Below are 25,922 nucleotides of genomic sequence, written 5' to 3'. Positions count from 1 at the left end.
TGTGAGTCCGGAGCCACAGCACCAACCACAATCCCACCCAGGAGGACTCTCAACTATCCTCCAAGGGCAACTAGGGATGGACAATAAGTGTTGGCCAGCCAGCGATGCCCGTGTCCCATGAATGAATAAAATAAAGTTACTGAATGGACTTTGCTAATTAGATAATGTCCTCTCTGAAAGATAATAGTCAAGAGAAGGAAGCTATTCATCTTAGTTATTCACCCATCCAAAAATACCCTAAATTCCTACTGTAGATTTTTTCCTGTTGGATCTTTTGATGATTCAGAGGGTTGTGCAATGACAGGTATGGACTAATGACTGGTATAGTTGGAACACTGCCAGCCTCCTGTTAACTTGGCTAGTGGTCTTGGAATGATCTACTAATATTTGAACACCACAGAGAAGATATCTTTGCAACCTCACGAAGCACAAAGGTTTTTATATTTTAACTACTCCTGGCTTTTCAATGAAGGTTGATTGATCGCACATAGTAGATTGGACTTCATTATCTATTGCGTCTGCTTAGGTATAGTTGCCTTTCTTTAAAACTGGCCTCACTTGGTTCCCTTCCAAAAAGGCAGAACATCGCAAATATTGTAACTCAAAGCTAGCTTTCACCATTTACTTTTTGTTTGTGATACAAATCTGGTGCTGGATATGAATTCACTTTGCCATACATTTACATCATTTACACGTGTGGGAATTAATCTGAAACATCGTCTTGACAACATGTGGCTGTGACATGAGGTGCTGGAATTAGTTCCAGGCCATGAGGGGGTATGCAACATTTTCAGGGGAACCTGAAGGATCACAGCCGAAAAGAAGCTGAAGTTGTTTTCAACTTGTTTAAATGAGATTGGAAATCTTGGAAGCCACGCAGAATACTTCAGCCCACAACCTTAACCACTCCATCTGACAGGAATTCCATCTTGGTCTGCTTAATTTAGCATGGAGTCTCTAACTTCATTTTCCTCATCTTCGATGGTTAATTAGAGAGATTTATTTGCTAACTTTTCACCTCATAGAATCATAGAATCCCTACAGTGCAGAAGGAGGCCATTTGGCCCATCGAGTCTGCACCGACCACAATCCCACCCAGGCGCTATCCCCATACCCCATGCATTTACCCTTGCTAGTCCCCCCGACACTAAGGGGCAATTAAGCATGGCCAATCCACCTAACCCGCACATCTTTGCACTGTAGTAAGCCTGTAGTAAGCAAAAGGAATTACTTGCACAAATAAAATCAGAAGTATTGGAAAAACTCAACAGGCCCGGCAGCATCTGTGGAGAGAAGTAAAGTTAATGTTTCAAGTCCAATATGACTCTTCTTCAGAACTCAATACTATAAGTCCTCTACTTTGATTCTGCACATTAGCATATTTTGTAAATACTACTAATCCAGGAGTGAGAGAATCTTACAGATAAAGAAATACTCACGACTCTGTATCAAAATTACATCCTTTATGGTCAAACTATCATAAACGCTGGTGCTGGAACCTTAGGCACTTTAAGAATAATTGTGGGTTGGGACTAATTTAGGGTCCCTGCATTTGCTGTCAATATGGTCGTCTGGGAGATCTCCCCAGGGCTGGCCAATTAAGAGGTTGTTTCAAGTTCTGCTGCCCAATTAAGTCCAGAAAGCTTGAAAGGATGGCACTCCAACTGGCAGAGACAGTGGCCTGCTAATCAAAAAGTCAACAGCAACTTTATATATATGTACATGAGAGAGAGAGAGAGAGAGCACCTTGAACATAATCAAACATTGCAAGTTGCTGCATGGGTGCATTCATAGAATCATAGAATCATACAGTGCAGAAGAGGCCCATTGAGTCAGCACTGAAACATGAGAAACACCTGACTTCCCATCTAATCCCATTTACCAGCACTTGGCCCATTGCCTTGAATGTTATGACGTGCCAAGTGCTCATCCAGGTACTTTTTAAAGGATGTGAGGCAACCCGTCTCTACCACCCTCCCAGGCAGCGCATTCCAGACCACCACCCTCTGGGTAAAAAAGTTTTTCCTCATATCCCCTCTGAACCTCCTCCCCCTCACCTTGAACCTATACTCCTTGTGACTGACCCTTCAACCAAGGGGTACAGCTGCTCCTTATCCACTCAGTCCATGCCCCTTATAATCTTGTACACCTCGATCAGGTCATCCCTCAGTTTTCTCTGCTCCAAAGAAAACAATCCAAGCCCACCGAACCTCTCTTCATAACTTAAATGTTTCATCTCAGGCAGCATCCTGGTGAATCTCCTCTGCACCCCCTCCAGTGCAATCACATCTTTTCTCTAATATGGCGACCAGAACTGCACACAGTACTCCTGCTGTGGCCTCACTAAAGTTCTATGCAGCTCCGACATGACTTCCCTGCTTTTGTAGTCTGTGTCTCGATTGATAAAGGCAAGCGTTCCATATGCCTTTTTCACCATCCTACTAACATGCCCTTCCGCTTTCAGAGATCTTTGGACAAACATGCCAAGGTCCCTTTGTTCCACAGAACCTCCTAGTGGCATAAGTCAAATTGAGTCACATGAGGAGGTATCAGAGGAGATGACCAAAAGCTTGGTTAAGGACGTTGGTTTTAAGGAAAATCTTAAAGGAAGAAGGAGAAGTGGAGAGATTTAGGGAGGTAAATCCAGACCGTAGGGCTTAGGCAGTTGAAAATGTGGCCACTGATACTGCAGCAATCAAAATTGAGGATGCTGAAGGAGCCAGGGTTGGAGGAGATTGAAAGATAGGATAGGTTAGGCCGTGGAGACATTAGAAACCATAGATAAGAATTTTAAAATCAAGGCATTATTCAGGGGGAGCCAGTGTACATCACCGATTTCCAACACAATTCACTGATCATCACAATTCACTGGAGAGGCGATGGCTGAGGCGAATCCTGCTACAGCAGGCGGTGGAATTTGAATTTAATTGAAAATATCTGGAATTAAGAATCTACCGGTGACCATGAAATCATTGTCGATTGTCGGAAAAACCCATCTGGTTCACTAATGTCCTTTGGGGAAGGAAATCTGCCGTCCTTACCTGGTCTGGCCTACATGTGACTCCAGAGCCAAAACATTAACTGAGATTCTGGATTAATAATCTAATGATGATACCACGAGGCCATTACAACTATAAAAACACCTGGGTAGGAAGCACCTTCTTTCAGGTGACCATGCATGATTTGAAATATTTGGGTGGTGATTCTCCCAGCCCGCTGTGCTGCTAGAGTAGTGCAGTAGGCCGGGAGACATCAGTGGGGGCTGTTACGCAGGCTTCCCCTTGGGTTCCATGGCTTCCGCAAGTCCCTGTGACTAAGATTTCGAGCGTAATCAGCTCTGCGGTGGAAATCGGCGTGGAGCTGATTACAGGATGGAAATCAACATTTACCTTTCATTAGCGGGCCCAGGACTGAGAATTCCCTGGGCCTGCAAGCGCCCCCCCCCCACCCCCACCCCCACCCCCCTCCCCCACCAGGAGTGGTTCCCTCCAGAGGCATTTACTCCTGCTCCGCACCAATCCCGCTGGAGAGAAGAGAGGCCATTGAGGCTGCCCATGAAGGTTGGGGGTAAGGGAGGGGGGCATCCATTGATAAATGCCAGTCTGGCAGTGCCAGCCTGGCACCCTGGCACTGTCCACTGGGCATCGGGCAGTGCCAAGAGGATGGGGCCTACTGGAGGACAGGGCCTATTGGGTGGGGGGGGGGGCAATCGGTGGGTGTGGGGTGGGGGTATCCCGCAGGCACTCAGCATTGCGATGAATGGAAGAGGGAGGGAAGTGATGATCAAGGCTGGCCATCTGGGTGGGGGGAGGGTTGGGGCTGTTGGGGGGGACGGGGTTTTCGGGGCGGGGGATCGGGAGATCAGGGTTGGTCAGGTGGGAGGGTTGGGGACACTGGAGCTGGCTGGGGTGGGGGGACATCGGGGCTGGCCCAGGGAGGTCTGGGAGGCCAATGATTGGGGGAGGTAGGGAGGGGTCGGTACGCCAGCGATTGGGGTTGAGGGGCTGGGCAGCAATCTGGAGGCTGGTAATGGGGGGCCACTACGCATGCGCCAATCTTGCCGCTGACAGATCGGCTCAAGTGTTGGAAATTAGATTTGAGTACAAATTCCATTGCCCCAATGTCTGTTTAAGCAGCAGATGAATTTATAAAGGCAAAACATTGTCTTGTCTGCTATGACTGAAGTAATTTTATTACAATCAATTTAGTTTTCTGACCAGTAACTTAATCCATAATTGCTCATAGCTTTTGCAGATTCTAACTATACTAATTATACCTTGGTGGACTACCTGAAGTCATGGATCCTTCAGGCATCTTATTCATAGGACTTATTCTGCCATTTCCTTATTAGGACCACATACAAAGTGAAACAACATCAGTTTCTAATTATCAGCAAAGTGGCATCAATTTGGCACCAATGATATTTAATCATTGAGTAGTTTGTCCAGCTGATTCAATTATATCTCTCACTTAAAGTGCAATGCCGTTTTCACTGTTTATCCAAAGGAAGAGGCACTGAAAGTAAACATTTGGTTTCCTTGACTCGAAAGCACAAGAGTGAGCCTTTGTAATTGTGGGTTACTGATTGAGATTCATGTTTTTTTGCCCCCTAACTATTCAAAATGTGGAGTTGGGTTTAGAGACCAAGTAGAATTTCTGTACTTTCTGCTGCTGCTTTAAGCTGCCCTGACCCTTCTTTCCAATGCATGTTTTTAAGTTTACTTATTAGTGCCACAGGTAGGCTGACATTAACACTGCAATGAAGAAACTATGAAAATCCCCTAGTCGCTGCACTCTCGTGCCCTGTTTGGGTACACTGAGAAAGAATTTAACATGGCCAATGCACCTGACCAGCACGCCTTTCAGACTGTGGGAGGAAACCGGAGCACCCGGAAGAAACCCACGCAGACACAGGGAGAACGTGCAGACTCCACACAAACAGCGACCCAAGCCGGGAATCGAACCCAGGTCCTTGGCTCTGTGAGGCTGCAGTGTTAACCATTGTGCCACCATGCCACCCGTATGTCTAGTTACACAGGAACACAATCCGGTATCTCCTTTTATTGCAGAGGGTGGGAGCAACACAAGTTAGATTTGCATTTGGTCTACCAAAATTGATATGTGAAAAAAACCAAATTCCATTTATATAGAACCCGGTAATGTAGGAAAAAGATCCCAGGACAATGTGAAAGAGTGATGAGATGTCCTTCCAATTGGGAGGGTCAAAGAGGTTAGATGTAATTGGTCTGAGGGAGGCAAACTGATGGTGGATAAGGTTAAGGGAGGGGATCTTGGAGAGTGACCCTCTGATGTTAACATAACTCAGATTTCTGAATCTGGTAGCAGGTTTCTTTTTGAGTTTTTTTGTTGTTGAATTCATGTCACTGAAATCTGTTCTACACTTAAAAGTGCCGTTGGTCTACATGCACCCTAAATATTTCAACCTTTCCCACAAGTTCTGCTGCTAATGGACAAGAAAATTAAGTCCCTGCATAATAATGGAAGAGGGGTTGCAGAGGCTCTGAGCACGATGTACCATTACAGCAGGATATTGATAGGCTGGAAAATTGGGCGGAGAAATGGCAGATGGAATTTAATCCGGACAAATGCGAGGTGATGCAGTTTGGTAGATCCAATTCAGGTGGGAGCTATAAAGTAAATGGCAGAACCATCAGGAGCATAGACACACTGGGAGTACAGGTCCACAGATCATTAAAAGTGGCAGCACAGGTGGATAAGGTGGTGAAGAAAGCATATGGCATGCTAGCCTTCATCGACCAGGACATCGAGTATAAAAGTTGGCAAATTATGTTACAGTTATACAAAACGTTGGTTGGGCCACATTTGGAATACGGTGTCCAACTCTGGTCACCACACTACCAGAAGGACGTGGAAGCTATGGAGGGAGTACAGAAAAGGTTTACCAGGATGTTGCCTGGTATGGAGGATATTAGCTATGAGGAGAGATTGAATGAACTGGGATTGTTCTCCCTGGAAAGACAGAGGCTGAGGGATGACCTGATAGAAGTTTATAAAATTATGAGGGACATTGATAAGGTGAACATTTGGAAGCTTTTTCCCAGGGCAGAAATGACAACTACAAGAAGGCACAAGTTCAAGGTGAGGGGGGAAAGGTTCAGTAGAGATGTGCAGGGGAAGTCTATTACCCAGAGGGTAGTGGTGGCCTGGAATGCACTGCCAAGTGAGGCGGTTGAGGCAGACACGTTAGTGACATTTAAGGCTTATCTGGATGGACACATGAACAGGCAGAGAATAGAGGGATAAGGCGGTTGGTCTAGATAGGACAACATGATCGATGCAGGCTTGGTGGGCTGAAGGACCTGTAACTGTGCTGTACTGTTCTTCTTTGAGGTATGGAGACGATGATGTTTCCTGTCAGAGCAGCAATGGTGATAGTGCGGTTAATTGCCCCATTTTGTGTCCCAATCCACCTGTGCAATCTTCTGAACACATCGCAATTTGCACTGAAACAGTACCCATTAGGCTACGCCATCAACAAAGCTGGGAATAAGCACATGGGGAGCGATCCCATGACGTTGACGGTATAGGCACAAATCTCTAACCATCTGAGCTAACCTGCGCAGTTAGCTCAAAATTTCCTGTCAACATATGGTGATTTGGATGTGGTGCAGTGAGAATAATGCCAAATTGGGATCCTCCAGACGTGATTCAGCCAGTGGCTTCCTCCAAGTCCATCAAAGGACAAATAAACAGATCGGTGATGGCGAGACCTGGGTCCAGAATTCTCAATTATTTCCCTCGTGATTCTGATCTTGATGGGTTTGAGTTATAGACAAAATTCTCAATTATTTCCGTCTCAATGGACGGCACGATAGCACAGTGGTTAGCACTGCTGCTTCACAGCTCCAGGGTCCTGGGTTCAATTCCCGGCTCGGGTCACTGTCTGTGTGGAGTTTGTACATTCTCCTCGTGTCTGCGTGGGTTTCCTCCGGGTGCTCCGGTTTCCTCCCACAGTCCAAAGATGTGCGGGTTAGGTTGATTGGCCAGGTTAAAAATTGCCCCTTAGAGTCCTGAGATGTGTGGATTAGCGGGTAAAATGTGTAGGGGTAGGGCCTGGGTGGGATTGTGGTCGGTGCAGACTCGATGGGTCGAATGGCCTCCTTCTGCACTGTAGGGTTTCTATGATTCAATGGAAATTGGTTTGAATCATAGTTGCTGTCATCAGTTTCCAGGATCATTCTAAGATGCAGATTTTTGATTTTTTTTTGCCAGCCATTTATTTGGAATATGACAGTAACAAACTTCCTGAAACCACTCCCATGAAACAAATTGGCTGCACAAATTATACCACATTTCACCTGGTTCTTGGCCGTAAACTGGTGGCAGGGAAGGACATTGGGAAAGTGGTCTAATTTTACAGGCTATGTTTTGCTATAGGAGGTATTTTGGCACCTTGGGCACCGGCCCTGCCTCTGGGCCAGGAGCTCCAGGTTCGAGTCTCACCCCAGGACTTGATGGCCAAGGGAGGTATGTTCATAACATAGCCAAACATTTTGAGGATCAACCTGAAAATCCTTCCGACACACTCCAATGGCAGATGGTAAGAGCGGGAGAGGTTCCTGCTCAGCCGTGAGACAGAAGGAATGTTGGAGCCTCTACCATCACCATCCATAGCTCCAGACTGCAACATGTATGTAAAAGTGCATGTTGCCATGGCAGACCAAGTCCTATGAATAGATGCCTGAAGGATCTATGTCCACCGAGGTATAATTAGTATAGTTAGAACTCACAAATGCTATGAGCAATTATGGATTAAGTTACTGATCAGAAACTAAATTGATTGTAATTGGGGTGGCATGGTGGCACAGTGGTTGGCACTGCTGCCTCACAGTGCCAGGGACTTGTGTTCAATTCCGCCCTCGGGTGACTGTCTGTGTGGAGCTTACCATTCGCCCCGTGTTTGCATGAGGTTTCATCCAGGTGCTCCAGTTTCCTTCCACAGTCCAAAGATGTGCAGGTTAGGTGGCTTGGCCATGCTAAATTGCCTCTTAGTGTCCCAAGATGTGTGGGTTAGAGGAATGGCAAATGTGCGGAGTTAGAGGGCTAGGTGGGGAGTGGGCCTGGGTAAGATACTCTATCAGAGAGTTGGTGCAGACTTGATGAGCTGAATGGCCTCTTCTGCACTGTATGGATTCTATGATGATAATAAAATTACTTCAGTCATAGCAGACAACATAACATGTTTTGCCTTTATAAACTCATTTGGTGCTTAAACAGACATTGGGTCAGTGGCATTTGTATACAAATCTCATTTCCAACACTTCAAAACCATGGGATGTTTATGAGTGAACTGTAATACATGTCACATTTGACTATGGATTGATACAGACAATATTAAGGCTGCTCTGGTGGCCATCTTAAACAAGTGTGTAGCTTTGGATCCTTCTATTATTTAGCCAGTAGTAAGTTTTGCCTCTTCCCCCCCCCATTAACTTGTCTTAACATGGAATTAGGAGAAGAGGAATTTAGCAGGTCGTTCCAGCCCATGAATTTCCTTCTGACCCACAGGACCTACCTGAGAGCAGCTGCCAGAGTCATAAGTGGTCAAAATTGGGTCAGACAGAGCTGGTGAGATGCCTCAGGGGACATGATATGTGCCTGTAGCTCATGGAGTTAGTCAGATGAGACACAATTTCAGATGAGCCTCAGGCCTCCACCTTCTGGTGCTCCAGCCTTAAGATGGGCCTAAACAAATTTCTCTCCCACTTCCACTTTCATCAATGGAATGTGCCCTGCAGCATGCATACAATATACACTGAGCATGACACAATGCCAAAGAAGGTTTTTTTTAGCTAAGACTTAAATATCACAAAAGAAAGGAGATTTTATTTTAATTAGTTTGAACTCCGGTGGCACGGTGCCCCACAGTCCCATGGTCCAAGGTTCAGTTCCTCCTTGGATCACGGTCTGTGTGGAGTTTGCACCTTCTCCCCATGTCTGAGTGGGTTTCCTCCGGGTGCTCCAGCTTCCTCCCACAGTCCAAAGATGTGCGGGTTAGGTAGGTTGGCCATGCTAAATTGCCCCCTTAGAGTCCAGAGAGGTGTCGGTTAGGTGGATTGGCCATGCTAAATTGCCTCCTTAGTGTCCAGAGAGGTGTAGATTAGGTTGACTGGTAATGCTAAATTGCCCCTTAGTGCCCAAAGATGTGTAGGTTAGGTGGATTGGCCATGCTAAATTGCTCCTTAGTGTCCCAAGATGTGCAGATTAGATGGATTAACCATAGGAAATGTGAGGGATTACAGGGATAGGGCAAGGGAGAGGGCCTGGGTAAGATACTCTGTCAGAGAGTTGGTGCAGACTTGATGGGCCGAATGGCCTCTTCTGCACTGTAGGAATTTTATGAAATACATCTGCCATTGTTTTTTGAAATTGCTGCTGTAAGAAAATTAACACAACTCCAACAAAATTATCGATGAAGAAATTTTCACCATCTTGGGGAGGGTATTGGTGGAGTGATACATCAGATTGTAATTTTCTGAGACTTTAGTGCTGGTAAATATACTGCTCCAACGGTGTTCATTTTTAAGGAATCCAGGGCCCTGGCACCAACAAAGGATCAGTGCCAACATGTGCTTTAAATCATTGTTTCCCCAGGGGAACACATCGTTTTAAAAGTACCTTCCTAACTCAATTGAGCCATAATTGCTGGCACTGGTTTTTACAATCTGCCATTGGCGAATAACCTTTTCAGGAAATTTTGGTGAAGTACCCAGCCGCAAGGTTGGCACAAACACAGGTGTAACCTTTGGTGTGTTTTCAATGTTAGTGCGGCGCAGGGGTGGGGGGAGGCGGAGAGCAGCATCATACATTGAGTTAGAAACTGGGCAAACAGCTCCCAGTAGTCCACCTTGCAATACAGGGGAATGTGTGTTTGTTATGAGGCAGGAATCCAGTCGATGGATTTAGATGTTACGAAGCACAAACACAAAAATGTGATTTATTTAACTGAACTGAGTGTCCATATGTTATTGTCGGTTGTTCCGAAATTGGTGAAATTTAATCACTTGAAAGGAAATAATTGGCAGACACAAACTTTTTTTATTCATTCGTGGGACATGGGCGTCACTGGCTGGCAAACATTTGATGCCCATCCCTAGTTGCCCTTGAGAAGGTGGCGGTGAGCCGCCTTCTTGAACCGCTGCAGACCTGCTGCAGTCCAACTTGTAAGCTCCTTATCTGTTCTGATGAAGTGCATGAATTAAATAAATTGATAGTGAATGCTCTCATGGGCAATACAGCAGAATAGAGTGATGGATTATATATTAGAATCATAGAATCATTGAACTCCTACAGTGCAGAAGGAGGCCATTTGGCCCATCGAGTCTGCACCAACAACAATCCCACCCAGGCCCTATCCCCTTAACCCCACCTGTTTACCCTGTGAGTCCCCCTGACACTAAGAGACAGTTTAGCATGGCCAATCAATCTAATCTGCACATCTTTGGAGTGTGGGAGGAAACCGGAGCACCCGAAAGAAACCCACGCAGACATGGGAAGAACGTGCAAACTCCACACAGTTATGCAACTAATATTTATATCGCACCTTGCCACGTAATAAAACATAGAGGCCTAGTGGTATTATCGCTAGACTATTAACCCCAAAACTCAGCTAATGTTCTAAGGACCCGGATTCGAACTCCGCCATGGAAGATGGTGGAATTTGAATTCAGTAAAAGAAATTCCAGAATTCAGAATTTACTGATGACCATGAAACCATTGTCAATTGTTGGAAAAACCCATCTGGCTCACTAATGTCCTTTAGGGAAGGAATTCTGCCGCCCTTACCCGGTCTGGCCGACATGTGACTCCAGAGCCACAGCAATGTGGTTGACTCTCAACTGCCCTCAGGCAACTAGGGATGGGCAATAAATGCTGGCCAGCCAGCGATGCTCATGTCCCACGAATGAATGAAAAAAAAAATCCTCAGATGCTTTACAGGAGGGTTAGAAAGGAAAATTAGCCACAGAGCTACATTTGGAGATATTTGGGTAGGTGGTCAACAGCTTGGTCAAGGAAGTGGGTTTTAAGAAGTGTCTTGAAATAAAAGTGGGCGGCACGGTAGCACAGTGGTTAGCACTGCTGCTTCACAGCTCCAGGGACCTGGGTTCGATTCCCGGCTTGGGTCACTGTCTGTATGGAGTTTGCACATTCTCCTCGTGTCTGCGTGGGTTTCCTCCGGGTGCTCCGGTTTCCTCCCACAGTCCAAAGATATGCGGGTTAGGTTGATTGGCTGTGCTAAATTTGCCCTTAGTGTCCTGAGATGCGTAGGTTAGAGGGATTAGTGGGTAAATATGTCGGGATATGGGGTAGGGCCTGGGTGGGATTGTGGCCGGTGCAGACTCGATGGGCCGAATGGCCTCATTCTGTGCTGTAGGGTTTCTATGATTCTATGATTGAAGGAAGAAGGAGAGTCGGAAGAGGTTTCGGAAAAGCCTTTGGGCCTGGAGGCAGATGAGGGCATGGCCACCAATGACTGAGTAATTAAAATCGGGGATGCACAAGAGGTCAGATGAGAGGAGTGCAAATATCTAGGTGGCTTGTGGGTCTGGAGGACATTACAGAGATAGGGAGGGGCATGCCCATAGAAGAATTTGAAAACAAAGGTGGTAATTTTAAAATTGAACCATTGTTTAACTGGGAGTTGATAGAGGCCAGCGAGGTGCCTGGGTAGCAGAGTTTTGGATGAACTTAAGGAGGGTAGTCTGTGGTAGACTGGCCAGAGGTTCACTGGTATAATCACATCCAGAGGTAACAAAGGCATGAACGAGACGTGCACAAAGTGCTTGAGCAGCAGATAAGCTGAGACGGGGATGAGGTGGGGCAATGTTATCATAGAATCCCTACAGTGCAGAAGGAGGCTCATTGAATCTGCACGACCTCTCTGACAGTGGCTTAGCCAGGCCCTTAAACTCTCTCCTGCCCTATCCCCGTAACCCTGTACATTTAACAAGGCTAATCCATCTAACCTAGACATCTTGGGACACTAAGGGGCAATTTAGCATGGCCAATCCACCTAACCTGCAAATCTTGCATTAAGTTGATCTTTCTCTACACCCCAGCTATGACTGTAACACTACATTCTGCACTCTCTCGCTTCCTTCTCTATGAACAGTGTATTTTGTCTGTATCGCGCGCAAGAAACAATACTTTTCAATGTATGTTACAATAATAAATCAAAATCTTTAGACTGTGTGAGGAAACGCATGCAGACATGGGGCAAACATGCAAACTTCATACAGATAGACACTCATGGTCAGAATTGGACCTGGGACCATAGCACTGTGAGGCAGCAGTGCTAACCATTATGCCACCATGCCACACTATTATGGAAATGGAAATAGGCAGGCTGTAGGATGGACTGTAAAGGAATATATCGAGGGTGTGGCAACAAGTTACATTGATCAGGATACTGGCTATGTTGGAATATGCCTTTCGTGTATATATATAAATGGGTATGTTTTCAAAATTCAGCACTCTAATTTTAGATTATAATCTTATTTTAGTGAGGCAGATTGTCTTAACAAGAATGAATGACATTTGGTCCACAGCTAATGCAATCACCTATCAATGCTAAATTTTTGTAGCCTTTAGTTCTGTGGTTATTACATCAATTTATGGAGCCTTGACAGAATAATGATTTGCTTGACAAATGCTTTCACACCTGCAAAGTCAGATCCCTCTTGCTGATAGAAGTGTGATTAATAACTGTGAAAGCACTACAAACCCGGCTTCAGGAGACTTTTCCCAGCAATTGAAGAAATGCAGACCTCCTATACTGTTGCTCTGGGGACCGACAAAGACTGTAGCTGGTCCATGGTAATAAATTATTCATCGCTTGTGACAGGAAACCATATCCATCATTGTATATGATGTGATTGTATTTAGGAGGCAGAGTGAGTGAACTGCACTTAACAATGGCAAGGTGCACACCTTGAAACTTCTTTAGAGTAAAAAGAACTCTTGGGATGTGGAGGGGCTGGAATGTTCCGGCCCTTCTGCTGGTGGTTCCAGAAACCAGCCTCCCGCTCCCCCCTCCACCTGGCGGATTCCCTGGTGGTGGGAGAAGCGAGCAACCCAAAACGCCATATACACATCGGCGGGACTGGAGAACCCCCACTGGCGACCAGTGGCAAGCCACTTCCACGGCTGGAAAATCCCGCTCTTTGATATTTGTAGCGCCTTCCACAACTTCAGAATCTCCCGAAAGTCGTCACAACCAACTAATTGTCGAAGTGTCATAATGTAAGAAATCATAGAATCAGAGAATCCCTACAGTGCAGAAGGAGGCCATTTGTCTGCACCGAACACAATCTCACCCAGGCCCTATTCCCACAACCCCACATATTTACCCTGCTAATCTCCCCGACACTAGGGTCAATTTTGCACGGCCAATCAACCTAACCAGCACATCTTTGGAGTTTGAGAGGAAACCGGAGCACCCGGAGGAAACCCACGCAGACACGGGGAGAACGTGTAAACTCCACACAGACTGTCACCTGAGGCTGGAATAGAACCCGGGTCCCTGGTGCTGTGGGGCAGCAGTGCGAACCACTGTGCCACCATGCCACCCCGCCCCGGAAATAAGGCAGCTAACATTATACACAGTAAGATCCCACTAACAGCAATGTGACAGTGACTAGATTTTTTTTCATGATGGTGGTTGAGGAAGAAATATTAGCCAGGACACCAGAGAGAACTCACCTGCTCCTCTTTGGATAGTGCAGTGGGATCCTTTACAACCAGCTCAGGACAGAGAAAGCCTCGGTTTAATGTCACATCTGAATGACAAACTCTTCTAACATTGCAGTGTTCAGCATGCACCTAGATGGTGGTTTTGGATTCCTGGGACATTGGGACCATGTTCTGGGGAAGGTGGGACCTGTCCAAGAAAGTGTTGTGCCACAACAAAACTGGGATCAATGTGCCGATCGAGCAGTTTGCTGGTGAAGGTTTAAACTAACTTGGCAGAGCAGGAGTTGAGAGGCGGGTGGGCAGAACAGGGATGTAACAGAAATCAACAGTGTGATGGAATACTCTACTGTAGTTAGTAAGGAAGCAGATACTGCCAAAGTCATGGGGGAGAGGGGGGAGGGGTGGACTTTTCCCGTGAAGTCCGTCCCGGGAATCGTAGCAGTTGAGACAGGACCATGCAAAGGTCCATTAACCTTGGGCAGGATTTTCCGGTCTTGGAGCCAGCGCGGCTGGAAAATCCCACCCACAGTGTAAGAACAAAAATTGATAAAAAGCAGATATTAGAAAGACTGTACTTAAAAGTTGATAAGTCTTCAGGCTGGATCTGATGCATCCTAAGTTACTGAGGGAAATAAGGGTGGAAATTGCAGAGACGTTTTGCCATTATCTTCCAATCCTCCTTTGATATAGAGGTGGTGCTCTGCTATTCGATCATGATATGTTTCTCAACCCATTCTCCTGTCTTTTCCCCATAACCTTTGATCCCCATATCAATCAAGAACCTATCTATCTCTGTCTTAAACACACTCAATGACTTGGCCTCCACAGCCTTCTGTGGCAATGAGTTCCACAGATTCACCACTCTCTGGCTGAAGAAATTCCCCCTCATCTCGGTTCTAAAGGGTTGTCGGAGGCTGGGCCCTCCAACTAATGGAAACATCTTCCTCACATTCACTCTATCCAGGCCTTTCAGTATTCTGTAAGTTTCAATGAGATCCCCCCCATCCTTCTAAACTCCATCGAGTACAGGTCCAGAGTCCTTCATTCCTACTGAAGTTATGCGATCAGTCTGAAATGGGCACCTTTGACTTTTTGTAGGGTGTAGGGAGTGAATGTTGAAGGTGGTGGATGGTGTGTCAGTCAAGGAGACTGCTTTGTCCTGGATGTCGTTGAACCTCTTGAGTGTTGTTGGAATTGCACTCATCCAGGCAAGTGGAGAGTATTTCATCACACTCCTGACTTGTGCCTTATAGATGGTGGATGAGCTTTGGGGGGGTCAGGAGGTGAGGTACTCACTGCAGGATTGTAAGTGATAAGGTGGAGCAGAAGATACATTTGGAAAGAGGACAATGTATTTTTAATAGGCCATAACAGGAATCTTTTTACAGCATTTGAAAATGATAGGTAGCATTTTGTTAATGCTAGTGATTAGCAAAAGCTAAGGTAATCTCAGTCTCATTAACATTGCAGTTATTTTGTGTTTACAGTCTGGACAATTTATGGGTTTCTATGGGATTTTAATGGGGTCCTCTCTCAAACTTAACTGGAAAATGTAACAAGCAGGGTGATACACTCTGACAATACACAAGTAGGACATAAACTTCTGTGTGCTGCAGATCCCCAAAGAATTACAGTGCATGCTGAAATCTGACACCATATAGGAAATCCATTCAGAGACAATATTTTAACTTGAGTATCATGTTTTAAAGCTTGAGTATAGCTTTCTCTGTTTATTGGTTGGGCTATGGAAAATACAATAATCCTTCATTAACTACTTGTCCCCAGTTTGATGTCCGCCTGACTCGGACCAGAGTATACGGAGAAGACAGCACCAATCTGATAATCAAAAATGTATTTTCATAGAATCCTACAGTGCAGAAGGAGGCCATTTGGCCCATCAAGTCTGACCGATCAGAATCCCACCCAGGCCCTATTCCCGTAACCCCACATATTTACTCTTCTAATCCCCCTGACACTAGGGTCAATTTGGCATGGCCAACCAACTTAACCCGCACATTTTTGGATTGTGGGAGGAAGCCAAGGCACCCGGAAAAAACCCACGCAGACACGGGGAGAAAGTGGAAACTCCACATAGACAGTGACCCGAGGCCGGAATTGAACCGGGATCCTTGGCGCTGTGAGGCAGCAGTGCTAACAACTGTGCTACCGTGCCGTTTTTATTTTAATTTTATTTTGGGAACTTTCTCCACATCCAAGATAAAACTTGGGAGGAAGATATATTTGGCAAGACAAAAGAAAATAAAAGAGCAAATGCAATTAACTTGGATACAGAAAGTACAATTTGGTTGGAAACCTCTGGTTTGTTTTTATTCCTTTTTTATTCATTCATGGGGCATGGGTATCGCTGGCTGGCCAGCATTTATTGCCCATCTCTAGTTGCCCAAGAGCTGTTGCGAGTCAACCACATTGCTGTGGCTCTGGAGTCACATGTAGGCCAGACCAGGTGAGGACGGCAGATTTCCTTCCCTAAAGGACATTAGTGAACCAGGTGGGTTTTTCCAATAATTGACAACGGTTTCATTGTTATCAATAGATTCTTAATTCCAGAGACTTTTTATTGAATTCAAATTCCACAATCTGGCATGGCGGGAGGCGAACCCGGGTTCCCAGAACATTAGCTGAGTTGCTGGATTAATAGTCTAGCGATAATACCACTAGGAAATGACGTCCTATTTGACAATTGGAAGTATCTGTGAGGCACTCCAGAGGCGACCTCCAGAAAACATTTTTGGTAAAATTCCACATGAAAAGTTGCTTCTGGCAGTGAGTATCTTGGATTGCAATTTAGAGGTGGACGAGGATATGGGGCAGGATTCTACAGCCTCTCAGCAGCGTGTCTCCACTGGCGGATACGGCGAGTCAGTTAAATTGTCATTTCTGTCAGCGGGGCCATAAAATCCCACTGTACGAGAGAGACCAGAAAATCCCGGCCATATTATGTTCTCCGAATGATGCCAGGCGGTGTGTTGAGTGAGTGCTCCATGAATCTGCGCTGGCACATTTGCTATTGTTAGTGTATGTAAACGACTGGGATTCAGAAATGAAATTTGGCCTGTTTTGCGGGCAGCGCTAAATAGGGCAGAGAGAGGAGAAGATATAAACTGGATGAAGCATAGAATGAACTACTGAAGAAGCAAGGTAAAATGTTCAAGGGGCCAGATGATGGAAAATGCAGATTAGTGTAGATAGTTGCCAGGTGTTACACAAGGTATGAAGGGAACATGGCAGAGTATCAGGAATGTGTAGCTATTCAGTGAAATACACCACTTTGGTTAGTGGCATGGCTGGAAGAGATCTGGAACGAATGGTGGACAATGTCCAATCTTGTGAGCAAGCAGGTTTAAGAATGCTTCTAAAGCGACCATACCAATATGACATAGTCTCTAGTTAGGCACAAATTGCCACCTTTGCTCAGTCTTTCTTCCAAAGGGGTAATTTAAACCAATAATGGCTTCAATAAACAGCTTCTTTCCGCATGCCATCAGACTACTGAATGGACCTATTATATATTAAGCTGACCTTTCTCTGCACGCTATCTGTAACTGCAACACTATATCCTGCACCCTCTCCTTAGGGGATTTTCACAGTAACTTCATTGCAGTGTTGATGTAAGCCTACTTGGGATTAATAAAAAAACTTTACTTTTCCTTCTTCCAAATGTGCACTGTGAACAATGGCTGGGATTTTCCGGTCACGCTCGCCACGAAACTGATAAAATCCGCCTGAGGTCAACATACCTTTGCATGGCCCGCCCGCCCCCTTCCACCCACCCGCCCCTCCCCTCCCGCCCACTACATTCCTGTGACCGGTGGGACAGGAAAATTCCACCCAATATGTTTTTGTCTGCATAGCACGCAAGAAACAATATCTTTCACTGTATCCCAATACATGTGACAATAATAAATCAAACCAAATAAGCTGCATGGATCTATGGCTGGGCAGCAGGTGTAAGGTGCCATTCAGACCTTGCTCAGGAATAAATCTGCATGCAATCATGCAAAACATTTTTTAGAATCCCACAGTGCAGAAGGAGACCATTCGGCCCATCGAGTCTACACCAATCACAACCCCACCCAGGCCCTATGCCCGTACCCCCATGTATTTACCCGAGCTAGTCCCCCTGACACTAAGGGGCAATTTAATATGACCAATCCACCTAATCTGCACATCTTTGGACTGTGGGAGAATACCAGAGCACCCGGAGGAAACCCACGCAGATACTGGGAGAATGTGCAAAACTCCACATAGACATTGACCCAAACCGGGAATTAAACCTGGGTCCCTGGCGCTGTGAGGCAGCAGTGCTCACCACTGTGACACCGTGCTGCCCCAACCACTGTGCCACCGTGACGCCCAAAGGGACTGGCTAAAAAACTAAGGTTAAAATTCTCCAGCCATTCACGCCACTGCCAGTGAGGACGGAGAATTTGGTGCTCAGCCAAGTCTCCGTTCACTGCAGCGGGACCGGAGCATCCTGCTGGTGTGAACGGCCAGAGAATCTCTGTATCATATAGAGCAACTAAATTTTAACGGGAACAGTGAATGTCTTCCCAACACAGTTAAATATGGGAGTAATCCATTTTGGCTTTTCACTCTGAAGCAAAAAAAATGTGCTGAGGCACAGGGGGCCAGAATTTCCCGGTCATTCTCGCCAGTGGGATTCTCTGGTCCCGCTGCAGTGAACTGAGATTTGGCTGAGTGACAAATTCTCTGTCCTCATGGCAAGGCGTGAACAGCCGGAAAATTCCGGCCACGATATCCAAAGGTGTGTGGGTTAGGTGGATTGGCCATGCTAAAAAGAATTGCCCCTTAATGTCAGGGGGACTAGCTAGGGTAGATGCATGGAGGCTATGGGGATAGGATTTGGGTGGGATTGTGGTTGGTGCAGAGACAATGGGCCGAATGGCCTCCTTCTGCACTGCAGGGATTCTATGATTCTATGATCAGGACTCAGGCTTTCTGTCAGGTGACTGTGCGGCGGGTGATCAAGTCTTTTTTAAAATTTGTTCACAGAAAATGGGCGTTGCTGGCTGGGCCCACACTTATTGCCCATCCCTGAGGGCATTTAAGAGTCAACCAGGTAAGGGCAGCGGATTTCCTTCCCTAAAGGACATTAGTGAGCCAGATGGGTTTTTACGACAATTGACAATGGTTGCATGGTCATCAGTAGATTCTTAATTCCAGGGGTGGGATTCTCCGACCTCCCAGCTGCATGTTTCCTATCAGCGGGAGGTGGCACATTGTTTGCTAGCGGTGGGATTCTCTGGTCCTGCCGCTGTCAAAGGGAATTCCCGTTGACATCACCCCATGTTGGCAGGAAACCACAGGCGGAGGTGCACTGCTGCCAGGACCGGGGAAACCCACTGGCATGAAAGGCTGGAGAATTCCGGTCCAGATATTTTATTGAATTCAAATTTCACCAGCTGCTCTGGTGGGATTCGAATCTGGGTCCCCAGACATTACCCTGGGTCTCTGGACTACTTACTAGTCTATTGATAATACCACTACGCCACTACTTCCCCAGGTGTGTTCGGATTCCATCATTCACCCTGCCGGAGAACAATGTTCAGAAGCTGAGCTCCATCTACACGGAGCCTCCAAATCACTGCAAAGCTGTGTGGTCACCTTTCAATCAAACCAGCCCAGTCCAGGCAGCTTTGCCTTCTGTCTGGTCTTTGCAAGCAGGAGGTGGCAGGCATGTAGGTATAATTTTCTTTATAAAGCACAAATTGACATGTGGACAGGTTGATGATGACAAATCAAGATGTGATTATGAAGCATTATCTTTGTTGAGGATTTGTGCCGTAGAACCAGGATTTGTGAGCACCTACAGTGTTACCACACTGTTCTCTTGGTGGTGTGAGGTATGGAGGGAGGAAGAAAGAGATTATACTTTCTTATTTACTGTGTCGAGACCAATGAACCAAGTTTGGTGGCATAGTGGACAGTGAAGAAAGTTATCTCCAATTGCAAGGGGATCTTGATCAATTGGGCCAGTGGGCTGACAAATGGCAGATGGAGTTTAAGTTAGACAAATGCGAGGTGATGCATTTTGGTAGATTGAACCAGGGCAGGACTTACTCAGTTAATGGTAGGGCATTGGGGAGAGTTACAGAACAAAGAGATCTGGGGATACATGTTCATAACTTCTTGAAAGTGGAGTCACAGATGGACAGAGTGGTGAAGAAGGCATTCGGCATGCATGGTTTCATCGGTCAGAACATTAAATACAGGAGTTGGGACGTCTTGTTGAAGTTGTACAAGACATTGGTAAGGCTACACTTGGAATACTGTGTGCAATTCTGGTCACCCTATTTTAGAAAGGATATTATTAAACTAGAAAGAGTGCAGAAAAGATTTACTAGGATGCTACTGGGACTTGATGGATTGAGTTATAAGGAGAGGCTGAATAGACTGGGACTTTTCTCTCTGGAGCATAGGAGGTTGAGGGGTGACCTTATAGAGGTCTATAAAATAATGAAGGGCATAGACAAGGTAGTCAATATCTTTTCCCAAAAGTAGGGGAGTCTAAAACTAGAGGACATAGGTTTAAGGTGAGAAGGGAGAGATACAAAAGTGTCCAGAGGGACAATTTTTTCACACAGAGGGTGGTGAGTGTCTGGAACAAGCTGCCAGAGGTAGTAGTAGAGGCGGGTATAATTTTATCTTTTAAAAAGCGTTTAGATAGTTACATGGGTACGATGGGTATAGAGGGATATGGGCCAAGTGCTGGCAATTGGGATTAGCTTAGGGGTTTTGAAATAAAAGGGAGGCATGGACAAGTTGGGCCGAAGGGCCTGTTTCCATGCTGTAAACCTCTATGACTCTATGAAAAATTCTTCACCAGGTGTTTAAGTTGAGTTGCATGGCAGATGCTAAGGAAAGTAAGCTGCCACAATGAGAAGGTTCCTATAAATTATTAAGCCTACTCGTTTTATTTGGTAAGCTACTGAAGCAGTAATGAGTGCCACAAAAGAAGAACGGTAAAGCATCTTCACCATTTTCTATGAGATTCCTTCTTTGCTCCAGTGTGTTTCGCATTCAAGATAATGGGGCGGAATCTTACGGCCATTCGCGCTGGTGGGATGTTCTGGTCCCATTGCAGTGAGTGGAGATTTGGCTGGGGGGCTAAATTCTCCATCCTCGCTTGCAGTGGCAGCGGGGCTTGAACGACCGGTAAGATTGCACCCGATATGAGGGTGTTTTCGCTTATAGTGCTTAGTGAGTCACCCACCAGTATTGGGAGGGATATAGTGAGAAATTACTGTTGCTGTAGTATTTATATGGTTGTGACCAGTCCCCAGATAAGTTTCCCCAAATTTGTTAACCCAGACGAGATCCCTCGATTTGTCAACATCCAGCTGGGATGCCTCCAAATTGTTGCGCCCCGGGTGAGGAGGGATGAACTGACTCCCTTTCCTTAGTCAACCCTTCTTTCCTTCATGGATATCTTTCTCAATCCCGATATTTATGTTTTAATAGAAGCCAGTTTAACCAGGTTTTCTTGAGTTAAAGACAGAGTGAGTTTATTAGCTACTAAAGGCAAGAAAATTATAAAGAACATGCATATACATTTATTCAGATTAGAAATGACTATACAAAACAATCCTTGATTCACGAAGAGCAGATGATTGGGTGTTGCAGCCGTTGCGCTTTGTGATTCCAGTAGCGCTGACTTGCACGGATGAATAGTCAGTTTTGAGATTCCGGTGTTCTGCAGTGAGATTGAGAAACTCCCCTGTTTCCTTTGTAGCTGTGGTCTTGGCTGACTTGGCTTAATTCCACAATCAGAGAGAGAGAGATATGCCTGCAAAGCTTTTTGCAGGGGTACTGCTGCTAGCTAGCTTTTCTTTCCTGTGTGACACACGTGCTGGGACCTCCAGCACTAGTATACACACACACACATGTACGCACACACACGCATGTATACACACACATTATTACGGCACTATGTTGAATTGGACATGGGGTTGCTTTCATGTAAAATCTTGCATCATGGTATTTTGTCCATGATAATTTTCAGTATTTTCTTGGCTACCTCCTTCTCATTCATCTTCTGGGCACTTATTCTCTTCCTCCTTTTTTTCTGCTTTGTCCATTTCTTTCTGTTTCCTTTCTTGTGGGCAATTAGCATTGGATTTAAGGTCACCAAAAAAGTACCCTGTAGAGAAAGGCAAAATACTGTGGATGCTGGAATCTGAAACAAAAACAGAAATGCTGGAAAATCTCAGCAGGTCAGACAGCATCTGTGGAGAGAGAATAGAACCAATGTCTAGGGTCTGGATGACCCTTCATCAGAGTACCCCGTATCTGTCTTTACTAAGAGGGATGATACTTCTGAACTCAGTATAACAACAAATAGTTGGGACACTGGACGAGCTAAAAGCTGATAAACAGGAGGTAATAGAAAGGTACTTCAAGTTGATAAATTACCAGGACCAGAGGTGATGCACCTGATGGTACTGAAGAAATTGCAGAGACACAGGCCATATTATTCCAACCCTCCTTGCACACAGGAGTGCTTCAGCAGGACTGGACAATTGCAGGTGTTACACACCCTTATTCAAAAAAGGGTTGGAAGATAAACCCAGCAACATGGGCCACTCAATTTTATCGTGTCAGTGGGAAAGCTTTTAGAAACAATACTCTGGGACAGAAATTGCCAGTGACTTGGACATATGTGGATTAATGAATGAAAATCAACACAGGTTCCTTGAGGGAAGATTGTGTTGAACAACTTGCGTGAGGCTTTTGATGTGCTAAAAGAAGGGGCAGATGAGGGTACCACAGTTAACACTGTGTACATGGATTTCCAGACAGGATTCGATAAAGTGCTACTTTAACAGGTTTGCCAGTTATGTGAAAGTTTATGGAATAAAATGGGTAGTGACACCATGGGTACAAAGTTGTCTGGATGATAAGAAAGAAGTTGGAGAAAGGTTGTGTTTTGGACTGGAGGAAGGTATAAAGCACCTGGTGGTGAGTACTAGGACCACGTGGAGTCATAGAGATATACAGCACGGAAACAGGCCCTTCTGCCTGTTTTGTCCATGCCGACCAGGTTTCCTGAACTGAAATAGGCCCATTTGCCTGCGTTTGGCCCATATCCCTCTAAACCTTTCCAATCCATGTACCTGTCCAAATGTCTTTTAAACATTGTAATTGTACCCGCCTCTACCACCTCCTCTGGCAGCTCATTCCATACACACACCACCCTCTGTGTGAAAAATTTGCCCCTCAGGTCCCTTTTAAACCTTTCCCCTCTCACCTTAAACCTATGGCCTCTACTTTTGGACTCCCCTACCCTGGCAAAAGGAACTTGGATATTCACCTTATCTATGCCCCTCATGATTTTATAAACCTCTATAAGGTCACCCTCATCCTTTTACGCTCCAGGGAAAAAAGTCCCAGCCTATCCAGCCACTAGTTATAATCCAAACCTTCCAGTTCCAGTAACACCCTTGTAAATCTTTTTTGCACCCTTTTTGCACCAGCTTTCCTTCATAAATATTAACGACTAAACTTGAGTGCATGGGCACTTGAGTACATTAATACAATTCCACTTTGTAGGAAATATGTGGAAAGTGAGGGGCACACTGATACACGTCAGGAGGCTGGTGGAATGGGTAGATGCATGTTAGATGAAGTTCCGTGCAAAGAAGTGTGAAGTGACATATTTTGGTAGGAAGGAGAGACAATATAAAATGACAGATACAATTTTAAAAGGAGGGCAGGAGCACAGGGAGCTCTGTGTATATACAAATTGTTGAAGGTGACAGGATAACTTAAGAAGGCGCTTAAGAATGCAGATGGGACCCTGGAGCTAAAAGCAAGAAGATTCTGGTGCACCCTTTAGAAAGCCTCAAATGGAGAATTGTGTCCAGTTCCGGGTACCACACATCAGAGAGGATGTGAAGGCATTAGGTAGGGTGCAGAGAAGTTTAAGAAAATAATTCCAGGAATGAGGGATAGGTTGGAGAAGTGGGGGCTGTTCTCCTGAGAGCAGAGATAATTAAGAGGAGATTTAACAGATGCTTGCAAACCCATGAGGGTTATGGAGAGTGCAGGAAGGTAGAATCTGTTCCCATTGGCAGGAGAGTTGGGGACCGGGAGGACACAACTTAAGGCGATTGGCAAAAGAGCCCATGGCAGCATGGGGGAGAAACTTATCTACAGAGCAAATGGTTAGGATCCAGACTGCTCTTCCCTCAGAATGCATTTACATTTGTCTCTTTTACCATGTTCACCTTCATTGCTTTCCATTTCGCTCTTGGCAAGGTGTTTACCAAAACATGCTTAATGGCAACATTCATACCTCCTTTGTCTTATGTCCGTCAATTTCTCCTTAGCTCTGACCTTTCATCCAGCCCGTCTCCCCCCTCCAACTATATGATTCATCACATTTCTCTTCCTCTTCAGTTCTGTAAGAAGGCCATTTGGACTCCACTCTGTGTGATAACTCCCAGTACTTACATGGGGACTCCTTAATTGACTTCCTGTGGGACTCGTGGAATACGAGTTCCCATGGTAATGGGCGATTGCCTAACCAGGTGGGACTTGTATCCCGAGCCCTTGATAAGGCAGACCCCTGAGCGGGTCAAGTGTTCTATTGTCTTGGGTGGGATTCATGTATATGTACCACAGGGTTATGATTAAACTTGCAACACTACACTCTGTACCCTCTCCTTTCCTTCTCCCCAATGTACTTTATGAACGGTATGCTTTGTCTGTACAGCGCGCAAGAAACAATACTTTTCACTGTATGCTAATACATGTGACAATAATAAATCAAATCAAATGATGAGTAAATGTTGTTCCTTTACAGGTGGCTTCCTGAATTAGTACACTCTCGCCACCGACACTGCCAGCCCTGCAGAGGTAATCCAGCATTTTCCTTTTCTCTTTCAGGATCTGGAATGCGCTGCCTGAGGGTAGGGTGGGGATAGGTTCAATCAGGGCTTCCAAAAGAGAATTGGGAAAGCAGCTGAATGGGGAAAGAAATTAGAGGGCAATAGGGGAGGGCAACAAGCCTGAGGTTGCTCTTGCAGAGAGCTGATATGGACAAGATGGGCCAAATGGCCTCCCCTGTGCTGCAATCATTCTGAGATTCTTTGATTCAGTGAAGCGTCCATTCTCCCGGCTCACACCACCTTCCCACCATATAAAGCACTCGCCCTTCTGCTCCTTGCAAGTTTATCTTTTATTTTCAGTTCCATTGGCTACCACTTAATTCATTACGTTGTGTTTTCATTTCCACAGTCAGCACTGCTGCTTTCCCTTAGCTCGGAATCCACCAATATTATTTTTAGCTTCCAAAGGCTTTTGTGGTGCGGTTGCTGTCAGCCTTCAACCTGCGTGTGAAGAAGAGTGTTGGTGCGGTACGAAGGTGTGACAGCTTGGGCTGTTTTCATTACTTTCCTTCAAATTTAAAACAAATGTCTGGCTTCATTGCTGTGAAAGCTGTCCGCGAGGATATTAATAGCGACAGCACTGCAGCCTTTTTTGCAAGCTGTGTAAGATTTCCACAATTGCTTGACATCTGTATATTCTGACTATTCCCCCGGGAGCAGGATAACATCGGAACTTTCTACGGCATTTCGCTCTGTCAATCACAGGAGTAGCAAAATATAAACGCAGCAAATGAGAAGGGCATCGCCTTTCGCCAGTCCCAAGGTTGCTATGCGTCTCTTATTCTACGAACCCGCTAGGCTGAATTTTCCCACGAGCGTCAGAGCCATTGCCAGAGCCTGAGCCTGCTGGCTTCTGATGTTCACCTACCCAACTGTTCCCCCCTCCTTCCCCCACCCCACTCCACCCCCCGCCCCCCCAACACCGCGCGGTCTTATGGGAGACGACCAATTAAGAAGCTGCCCCCATGTTCACCGTCCGATTAAGGATGGCAAGTGGATAGCCAATAGCCAGGGCATTGAGTACAAGAGTTGGGAACTTATGTTGCAGCTATATAAAACCTTGGTTACGCCGCATTTGGAGTACTGCGTGCTGTTCTGGTCACCACACTATCAGAAGGACGTGGAAGCTTTGGAGAGAGTGCAAAGAAGGTTCACCAGGATGTTGTCTGATATCGAGGGTGTTGGCTATGAGGAGCGGTTGAATAAACTAGGATTGTTTTCACTGGAACGATGGAGGCTGAGGGGAGACCTGATAGA

The sequence above is a fragment of the Mustelus asterias genome, chromosome 13 (assembly GCF_964213995.1).
Source record: "Mustelus asterias chromosome 13, sMusAst1.hap1.1, whole genome shotgun sequence".
In the NCBI taxonomy this organism is placed as follows: domain Eukaryota; kingdom Metazoa; phylum Chordata; class Chondrichthyes; order Carcharhiniformes; family Triakidae; genus Mustelus; species Mustelus asterias.
This window is presented reverse-complemented; position numbering follows the sequence as displayed.